This window comes from Oncorhynchus gorbuscha, linkage group LG03 (assembly GCF_021184085.1).
Source record: "Oncorhynchus gorbuscha isolate QuinsamMale2020 ecotype Even-year linkage group LG03, OgorEven_v1.0, whole genome shotgun sequence".
Lineage (NCBI taxonomy): Eukaryota > Metazoa > Chordata > Actinopteri > Salmoniformes > Salmonidae > Oncorhynchus > Oncorhynchus gorbuscha.
In genome coordinates, this window is record NC_060175.1 from 50,030,704 (window position 1) to 50,041,830 (window position 11,127).

The following is an 11,127-nucleotide window of genomic DNA, read 5'->3' on the forward strand; positions in this document are numbered from 1 at the left end:
GCCAACTGACTATATTATATGTCAAAAAACTTTAATGTGCACCATATTTTACATATGGAGACAAAGAATTATATAAATGATTTCAATATTATCAGTATAGAGTAGGGATGAATATTTTCCCCAAAATCTACCAAGTTTCAATACCGGGAATAATTCATATTTATCCAGAGAGTCCCAGGGAAAAACAAGAAGTGCCCATTTAAAGTGTTTAAAACCAGGATATGGTCAATATGCCAGGGTTCTCCCAAAATAAGTGAGGCGACGTGCTATCTTGTTGGCTTGGCTGGGCCACTATGTAATGATTTCAGAGCAAATCAAATGTATATTTCGTAGTGATAATAATAACTATCTTTCATCGCCAGTGACATTGTTGTGAATTGCGAAACAGGCCTTTCATAAATTCTTATTTATCATGTTCCTCAATTAATTCAGCACATTTCAGCAGTAGACTATCTCCACACAGAGCGCACTCAGGACACACAGACTACACCCCGAATATAGCTTTGTCGAATCATACAATCTTTGTAACGGCAGTCAAACTAAAGTCAAATGACTAATAAGCTTGCTAGATAACCTCCTTGAACTAATGACAGAATATCTCCTATATTTGGCCAGATCAAGTTGATGATTATACAGGTAGCATATTAGCTCATGAATAACATGGAGATGAAAAGTGGAAATAGTTTCAATATCAAGGTATCTAACGGGGACCAACTCTATTTGAATAATATCTGTGTCTACTCTCATACAGCTTGTTGATCACACATTTTCTCCCGAAGCTCTCATATGGGCAGCAAGTACGAGACAGCGCAGAGAAGCGGGGGAAATGTCATACCAGGTTTTTGACATGCATAGGCGAGAGGCGTGTTTTGATAATGCTACCTATGGATTACAGAATAAAGTTAGGAATGTTCATGCGCGATTCATGTTAGATTGGAACTGGATAGAAAAATAGCCTAGGCTCTAGGACAGGAGAAGATGATAGAATTTTCCCTCATGCCTCTGAATTCTTAACAGACTTCATGTCTGTGACAGAGATGCCTATGTAGTGAAATGTGCATAGGCCTGTCAAATTTGGGACTGTCTGAAGAGTTGCAATGACAGCTCAAAGAGACATGTTATTTTACGAGCTACACTTTAGGGGTTTCCTGTAGGGTTTATTAACTTTTTTCAGGTTGCGTGTGAAGTCCGGCACTGTCAATTATGCGTGGGCTTTGAATTTATGGTGACTTTGTGTGAAGTAAATACACTAGGCTAAAGGCTTCCATGCGACAACCTGCTTGGATAATATGCTATAACTTTTTTTGCTAATCTACTGCTGCGCTTGTTGTGCATTTTGTGGAATTGTATTAATGCAACGTTTGGGGAAAATGTTGTAATTTCCTGTGTCTTGTGATAATTTTTTGAGCTGAAATGTGGAGATTGTTTTCCGGGACAGTCCCGGGACCCCGGTTACCCTTGTTAATCCTTAGTCTGGACATGTTGCCTATTGTCACATTTTAAACAGCCACTACTTTTTAATACAGGGATCAATTGCATTGCGATTACTGCTGACATCAGCAAATCCGTGAATGTTGAGAGGATGATTGACAGCATTGTGTCCAAATGGGGAGAGATCCAAATAGCATGCAACAATGCAAGAATGAACTCAGCCAGTGAAGACACCAGTCAGGAAGGGTGGGACCAAACCTTTGATGTCAACTTGAAGGAGACTTTCATGTCCTGTCAGGTGTTTAACTCCTCTACTGTATACTACTGTAGGCCTGTTTGATCTATTCCATCACTCAGAGGGTCATAACTGTGCCATAGAAAAATATAGTTTGCATTTCAGTTCAGCTTACATGTCTAAGTGTCTTGGGGGGAATGTTTGGCCTGTAAGTTACACATGAAATATATAGGAGAGTTTGAGTTAGGGTCTTTGGGTAAGTATGAATAGTAATGAAAAGTGTGCACTAATGGTGCTTTTCCATTGTGACTTACCCCCACACCAGTGGGTCGCTAAGGTTTTATGTTAATGTCAGCTCTAGTGATATTGTGTTTCTATCAGGACTGTGACACACACAAAAAAGGACTTACAAAAATGATGTTTTATTGTCACATACACTGGATAGGTGCAGTGAAAGGTGTTGTTTTACAGGTTCAGCTGGAGTAAATTAGGGTTAATTTACTTGCTCAAGGGCACATCGACAGATGTTTCACCTTGTCGGCTCGGGTAGGTAGCGTCAGGTAGCCCAACACTCTACCCGCTAGTCTACCTGTCGCTCTAAAGACTAAAGACTTGTGGTCGGCCACTACAGATTTGTGACGAGCAGAATCAACAACCTCCTTTCGGGAATGTTGCTTCGTGAGAAGGTGTCAAAGTTCACAGTTAGCCCTTGTTATGTAAATGCAAGCTGAAAAGTACTAAGGGCCTTGCCTTTAAGTTAGATCCGTTCCCGTCAGAGCCATGGTCCAGTGAGACACGGGTGCCGACCTGCAAAGATGGAAACAGAAAAGTCCGAGCCTTTTGGGTAAATCACTGGGGCAAATCTTCAATGGAAATGCAGCAATAGGGTGTCAATACTAAAAGTGTGAAGAATGTTCCTAATATGCGTCCATTCCCCCTGAATTCTTGCCTCAGGCTGCAGGTCATGTGATGCTGAAGCAAGGATATGGGAAGATTATTAACACAGCGTCCATGGCCAGTCTAATAGGTGAGTGATGATTCTATCTATCCTGTATATTTGTCTTCCTTTCATCTCCATGTATTGTGAGCCAAGTGAAGAATGGTGAGCCAAGTGAAGAATAATGAGATGAGCTTTGTTGCTGCACTGATGTCTCTTACGCTGAGAAGTACATGTAATACACATCACAGTGCTGTTTTGCACCAGAACACCATTGTATACCGTTTGTTTCTGTAGCGTTGCAAACAGACTTGACTGGGCTTCTATAGTATTGCCATGTCAGTGTCTTTTAGTGAGCTTGAAGTGACATTAGAGGAAGAGAACTTGGTGACCCATATCTCAAATGCAATCTATGTCTAACAGTATAATTGCTACTACTGCTAATCTTCATCGTATCACTGTTTATTCAGGCCAATGCTATAGTGATTTATCCAACCCCCCCCCCCATTATCCTCCCGCTGCAAACGCACAGTTGTGATTGCTGCTCATTAAAGGCAGTTTTGCATCATAATAAACATCCGTCTCCTGAGCTGTGGGGAGGATATGGAAGAAAGACAACCTGAGGTCCAACATGTAAAGGGTGTTCCTGTGCAACAACCCTGCCTGCCTGTGCCAAGGGCCGTGTTTAAGCAGCGGAAGATGCTTTCAGATTTTACTGAGTGCATTGTGAAATCTGAGTTATTCACAGCCCAGTTGAAATCCTCCTACAGGTTCCTCCAGAGGAACAGCAGCACTTCATCAGCAGTATAGTCAAATCGCCAATAAACTCCTGTACCATATGGGCCTCAGTCCCAACTACAGGGGCAATCTGTAAAACAGGACCATGCTGGTAAATAGAGGCCGGTATAAAAAAAAGTGATCAATTACTCACATTACCAGCAGTCCTGAAGGAATTTACTTTATTGGTCTGGACATCTGTTATAATATTGTCATAATGCATAATCAGATGGGACTTGTTCTAGCCAAGTAGGGTACCAAAAAGCAGCCGTGAATGTCCAATTAAAATGCACAATGACAGCTTTTTGTCCATCTGCTGAATAAAGTGTTTTCCCCCCTCCCAATCTCAGGAGAATGATGGTCAGACACACAGGAGGAGGAGCATTAAATGTACACTACATTAACAAAAATATGTGGACACCTGCTCGTCGAACATCTCATTCCAAAATCATGAGCATTAATATGGAGTTGGTCCCCCCCCTTTGCTGCTATAACAGCCACCACTCTTCTGGGAAGGCTTTCCACTAGATGTTGGAACATTTCTGAGGGGACTTGCTTCCATTATGCCACAAGAGCATTAGTGAGGTCGGGCATTGATGTTTGGCGATTAGACCTGGCTCGTAGTCGGCGATCCAATTCAACCCAAAGGTATTCAATGGAGGTTGAGGTCAGGGTTCTGTGCAGGCCAGTCAAGTTGTTCCACACTGATCTCAACAAACTATTTCTGTATGTACCTCGCTTTGTGCACGAGGGGATTGTCATGCTTTAACAGAGTCCAATGGTGGCGAGCTTTACACCACTCCAGCCAAAGCTTGGTATTGCGCATGGTGATCTTAGGCTTGTGTGCAGCTGCTTGGCCATGGAAACTAATGTCATGAAGCTCCCAATGAACAGTTCTTGTGCTGACATTGCTTCCAGAGGCAGTTTAGAACACAGTAATGGGTGTTGAGAGGACAGACCATTTTTGCGCTCTACGCGATCAGCACTTGGCGGTCTCATTCTGTTAGCTGGTGTGGCCTACCACTTTGCGACTAAGCCGTTGTTGCTCTTAGACATTTCCACTTCACAATAACAGCACATACTGTTGACCGGGGCAGCTTTAGCAGGGCAGTTATTTGACGACCTGACTTGTTGGAAAGGTGGCATCCTATGACGGTGCCACGTTGAAAGTCACTGAGGCCATTCTATATTTCCCTATGGAGATTGCATGGCTGTGTGTTCAATTTTATACACCTGTCAGCAACGGGTGTGGCTGAAATAGCCAAATTCACTCATTTTTAAGGGGTGTCCACATACTTTTGTGTATATATAGTGCATTTATACATGCTAACAATATATATTCCAATATATATGGTCATATTTTTCATGCTGTTTGACTGTATTGGGAAGAGGATGTGCAGTGTTTGACCTGAGTGAGCAGAATATAGGGAGTCATTGCAGTGGAACTGTCATTCAAATGAATATACCTAGGGCTGTGGCGGTCACGTAATTTCATCAGCCAGTGATTGTCAAGCAAATAACTTTCGGTCTCATGGTAATTGACCGTTTAATTAACATAAACACATTTAGCATCTCCTGGCTTCCACACATGGCCTACAAGCCACTGATGCAGATCTACATTTAAAACATCTACATTTTTAAAAAGTCTAATAAATCAATGTAATATAGCCTTCTCCTTCACAATAAACCCATTACTTATTTTAGACAGGTATAAAGAAGCATGATATGAAGAAATAGTTGTCGTTATGTTATGTCATGATCTGCCTATGCCAAATGGCTGTGGGCGACACTAGTTCCTCTAGCAGACAAGATTAGAATTCCATGGCAGTATTTTATAGTAAAAAGAATACAATTGAACAAAGCTGAATAAAATAGAAAGGATATTTTCACCAAACCATTTGAGGGAGTGCACACATGCAACTATTCTGTGTTGAGCGGTTAACAAAGAAATAGGTATTCCTATATGCTTAATTTAGAGTTAATAATGTAACTTTAGTTGTTCTACAAACATTGGGCTATATTTTGGGATTTTTAATACATTGTAAGGCTGCATGATGCGACTAGTGATGATTAGAAAAAAGTTGCTTGAAAAACGAGCTCTGCTCTGTTTTTTTGCAGTGTTAAGGCTGGGCGCTGCTGGTGGAGAAGTCAGGTGCAGGAGAGCAGAGAGGTGTGAACAGTCCACTTTATTTGGCAGGAGAGAATAACAGTAGGACGCAGCTGCGCCAAAAACCTCCAACCAAAATTAGGCAAAAGTGTAAATGCGCCAAAATAGATACAACTATATAAAGTTAACAAAGTAACAATCTTCATGTAATCAATTAACACGGAACAAACCAGCATAACACAAAACAATCCTACACAAAGACATGATGGGGAACAGAGGAATAAATGCATATGATGATTGGGGAATGAAAACCAGGTGTGCAGGGAACAAGACAAAACAAATGGATACATGAAAAATGGAGTGGTGATGGCTAGAAAGCCAGTGATGTCGACTGCCGAACGCCGCCCAAACAAGGCGAGGAGCGACTTCAGCGGAAGTCGTGACACACAGTTGTCATGACGTTGGCCTGGGGGTAGGTTTATGACAGTCATAAATACCTCTTCCCCCCTTTTTTCTCTCTCTAACCTACTGATGTTACATGTGCAAAACCCTTGGTTAGCATAGAGATTCTGGGAACATCAGAAGGTGGAAGGAAATGAACTATATTCAAATCAAATCAGATTTTATTTGTCACATACACATGGTTAGCAGATGTTAATGCGAGTGTAGCGAAATGCTTGTGCTTCTAGTTCCGCCAATGCAGTGATAACCAACAAGTAATCTAACTAACAATACCAAAACTACTGTCTTATACACAGTGTAAGGGGATAAGGAATATGTACATAAGGATATATGAATGAGTGATGGTACAGAGCAGCATACAGTAGATGGTATCGAGTACAGTATATACATATGAGATGAGTGTGTAGAAAAAGTAAACAAAGTGGCATAGTTAAAAGTGGCTAGTGATACATGTATTACATAAGGATGCAGTCGATGATGTAGAGTACAGTATATACATATGCATATGAGATGAATAATGTAGAGTAAGTAACATTATATAAGGTAGCATTGTTTAAAGTGGCTAGTGATATATTTACATCATTTCCCATCAATTTCCATTATTAAAGTGGCTGGAGTTGGGTCAGTGTCAATGACAGTGTGTTGGCAGCAGCCACTCAATGTTAGTGGTGGCTGTTTAACAGTCTGATGGCCTTGAGATAGAAGCTGTTTTTCAGTCTCTCGGTCCCAGCTTTGATGCACCTGTACTGACCTCGCCTTCTGGATGATAGCGGGGTGAACAGGCAGTGGTTCGGGTGGTTGATGTCCTTGATGATCTTTCTGGCCTTCCTGTAACATCGGGTGATGTAGGTGTCCTGGAGGGCAGGTAGTTTGCCCCCAGTGATGCGTTGTGCAGTCCTCACTACCCTCTGGAGAGCCTTACGGTTGAGGGCGGAGCAGTTGCCGTACCAGACGGTGATACAGCCCGCCAGGATGCTCTCGATTGTGCATCTGTAGAAGTTTGTGAGTGCTTTTGGTGACAAGCCAAATTTCTTCAGCCTCCTGAGGTTGAAGAGGCGCTGCTGCGCCTTCTTCACGACGCTGTCAGTGTGAGTGGACCAATTCAGTTTGTCTGTGATGTGTATGCCGAGGAACTTAAAACTTGCGAAACCCTCTCCACTACTGTTCCATCGATGTGGATAGGGGGGTGTTCCCTCTGCTGTTTCCTGAAGTCCACAATCATCTCCTTAGTTTTGTTGACGTTGAGTGTGAGGTTATTTTCCTGACACCACACTCCAAGGGCCCTCACCTCCTCCCTGTAGGCCGTCTCGTCGTTGTTGGTAATCAAGCCTACCACTGTTGTGTCGTCCGCAAACTTGATGATTGAGTTGGAGGCGTGCGTGGCCACGCAGTCGTGGGTGAACAGGGAGTACAGGAGAGGGCTCAGAACGCACCCTTGTGGGGCCCCCGTGTTGAGGATCAGCGGGGAGGAGATGTTGTTGCCTACCCTCACCACCTGGGGGCGGCCCGTCAGGAAGTCCAGTACCCAGTTGCACAGGGCGGGGTCGAGACCCAGGGTCTCGAGCTTGATGACGAGCTTGGAGGGTACTATGGTGTTGAATGCCGAGCTGTAGTCGATGAACAGCATTCTCACATAGGTATTGCTCTTGTCCAGGTGGGTTAGGGCAGTGTGCAGTGTGGTTGAGATTGCATCGTCTGTGGACCTATTTGGGCGGTAAGCAAATTGGAGTGGGTCTAGGGTGTCAGGTAGGGTGGAGGTGATATGGTCCTTGACTAGTCTCTCAAAGCACTTCATGATGACGGAAGTGAGTGCTACGGGGCGGTAGTCGTTTAGCTCAGTTACCTTAGCTTTCTTGGGAACAGGAACAATGGTGGCCCTCTTGAAGCATGTGGGAACAGCAGACTGGTATAGGGATTGATTGAATATGTCCGTAAACACACCGGCCAGCTGGTCTGCGCATGCTCTGAGGGCGCGGCTGGGGATGCCGTCTGGGCCTGCAGCCTTGCGAGGGTTAACACGTTTAAATGTCTTACTCACCTCGGCTGCAGTGAAGGAAAGACCGCATGTCTTCGTTGCAGGCCGTGTCAGTGGCACTGTATTGTCCTCAAAGCGGGAAAAAAAGTTATTTAGTCTGCCTGGGAGCAAGACATCCTGGTCCGTGACTGGGCTGGGTTTCTTCTTGTAGTCCGTGATTGACTGTAGACCCTGCCACATGCCTCTTGTGTCTGAGCCATTGAATTGAGATTCCACTTTGTCTCTGTACTGACGCTTAGCTTGTTTAATAGCCTTGCGGAGGGAATAGCTGCATTGTTTATATTCGGACATGTTACCAGACACCTTGCCCTGATTAAAAGCAGTGGTTCGCGCTTTCAGTTTCACGCGAATGCTGCCATCAATCCACGGTTTCTGGTTTGAGAATGTTTTTATCGTTGCTATGGGAATGACATCTTCGACGCACGTTCTAATGAACTCGCACACCGAATCAGCGTATTCGTCAATATTTTCATCTGACGCAATACGAAACATGTCCCAGTCCACGTGATGGAAGCAGTCTTGGAGTGTGGAGTCAGCTTGGTCTGACCAGCGTTGGACAGACCTCAGCGTGGGAGCCTCTTGTTTTAGCTTCTGCCTGTAGGCAGGGATCAGCAAAATGGAGTCGTGGTCAGCTTTCCCGAAAGGGGGGCGGGGCAGGGCCTTATATGCGTCGCGGAAGTTAGAGTAACAATGATCCAAGGTTTTACCACCCCTGGTTGCGCAATCGATATGCTGATAAAATTTAGGGAGTCTTGTTTTCAGATTAGCTTTGTTAAAATCCCCAGCTACAATGAATGCAGCCTCCGGATAAATGGTTTCCAGTTTGCAAAGAGTTAAATAAAGGTCGTTCAGAGCCATCGATGTGTCTGCTTGGGGGGGATATATACGGCTGTGATTATAATCGAAGAGAATTCTCTTGGAAGATAATGCGGTCTACATTTGATTGTGAGGAATTCTAAATCAGGTGAATTCTAAATTCTGGTAAACCGACCAATTGAACATATGTGGTGGTACTTATTGAATATGATGTCAGTTCGGTTGTCATCTCAGACATACTCATCAATGATAAGATGACAAACTTTACAGTGGAAAGTCTACACATCAGATTTATCGGATTTACATGGAATTGTTGTTCAATTTAAATGTTTGAATATGAAATTATTCGTGATGGGATGAAATGTGAGATTTGGGTTTTCAATCTGACCTGCCCCTGTGAAGGGACATGGGCTATAAAACTTTTCAAACACGCCCTCCTCTCCCTTCCTATATAAAGCCTTGATGACAATATAACCTCCTGTTCCGAGGATGTGAGGATGACGGTCCGATGTCAGAATGGTTCAGATAATATCTACAGAACAAAGCCAACATCAGCGTGAGCTTTGGTTGTGAATGGCATGAACTTTGAACTCTTATTCACTACAGAAGTGATACTTCCTAGCCGTTGAGTTAGCAACAGCAGCTGCAAATGCAGGTTAGGAAGGAACAGACAGAGTATCCCGTCTACCACACAACGACGTTACTAAAATGTCTCCAATTGACTACCAGAGACATTCTTCAAAGGACTCCATCTACCACCAATCTACCGAAGCGCAGCTCAGAGTAAATATTTATTATATATTCCTTTTCCAAAAGGGTGGTAATTTAGAATGCATAAGATACTGTACGATAGCACAGCTTCTACCTTTGTCCCTCAGTCTTCCCGCTCTTTCACTCAAACCCATCCCTTTTCTTTTGTGTAACAAGCTGTCTTATCTGTTCCGCCCGCTAGGGACGTTTTCCTTTATGACATAATTTGTAATCAAGTTATGATTTAATTATGTGTATGTGTAATTCTGTGTGATTAGTTAGGTATTTAGTAAATAAATATTTAAACCCAATTTTGTATTTCTTTATTCAACTTGTAGGCCAGGGTTTGTGCAGATAACCAAGAATGTACAACTTTCAGATGAGACTGAATTAAGATGACGATTAATATTGACTGCTATTGATGTAAAATATTACTAGGTCTTTAAGAGTTTATTCGGAAGATAACAGCTCTATAAATATTATTTCCTGGTGCCCCGACTCTCTAGTTAATTACATTTACATGATTAGCTCAATCAGGTAATATTAATTACAGATAAATTATTTTATAGAATATCATGTCATCACTTAATCCGGCATAGCCAAAGACACGACACAGTCTTTACACACTTCATCAGTCACTCATTCACAATTTGACAAGCACTTGATAATGTCTCAAATCTCACGGCGACATCTCCTTTGTGTGGCCCTAATGCACCCTAAAAAAATACATGCCTTTTGTGGCAAGTGCCCATTGTGCCCTTTCCTTTACTTAGATTTGTGTGTATTAGGTAGTTGTGTTGGAATTGTTAGATTACATGTTAGACATTGCTGCACTGTGAGAACTAGAAGCACAAACATTTCGCTACACTCACAATAACATCTGCTAACCATGTGTATGTGACCAATAAAATTGGTTTGTTATTGACCAAATACTTATTTTCCACCATAATTTGCAAAAAAATTCATTAAAAATCCTACAATGGGATTTTCTCGATTTTTTTTTCTAATTTTGTCTGTCATAGTTGAAGTGTACCTATGATGAAAATTACAGGCCTCTCTCATCTTTTTAAGTGGGAGAACTTGCACAATTGGTGGCTGACTAAATACTTTTTTGCCCCACTGTACCTGCAGTTGCCATCAGCATGTTAACATACATAAGCACAAGGTATCCTTTCTTATAAAGAGCCAATCATTCTGTCCCGAGGACTTGACTCTGTGTTGGCCTGCCTGATGAAAGGGCTTGTTTTCCCCCACTTAGAATGGGCATTAAGTAGCAGGGTGAATGTTAGAGGGTTTTAGAGAGTGCTCTCCTTCTGCCTCTCTTTCTACCTCTCGAAGGATTACTGCTCTTAAAGACAGAAAACATCAATGCAGGTGTATTTGAAGGATGAAGGCCTGTTTTGAATGGTATTTTGGAGCCGTATCATCAGGTCTTCAGTGAGGATTAGCACTGTTAGGCTTTTTTCCCTGTCCTGATAAATCGGCTTTCACCTTCAATCTGGGTGTAAGCCCTGGGCTCTGCTCCTCCTCACGTGCTCTTCCTCTCCTCCTGGGCTGGGGCCCTACCCAGGGGCCTG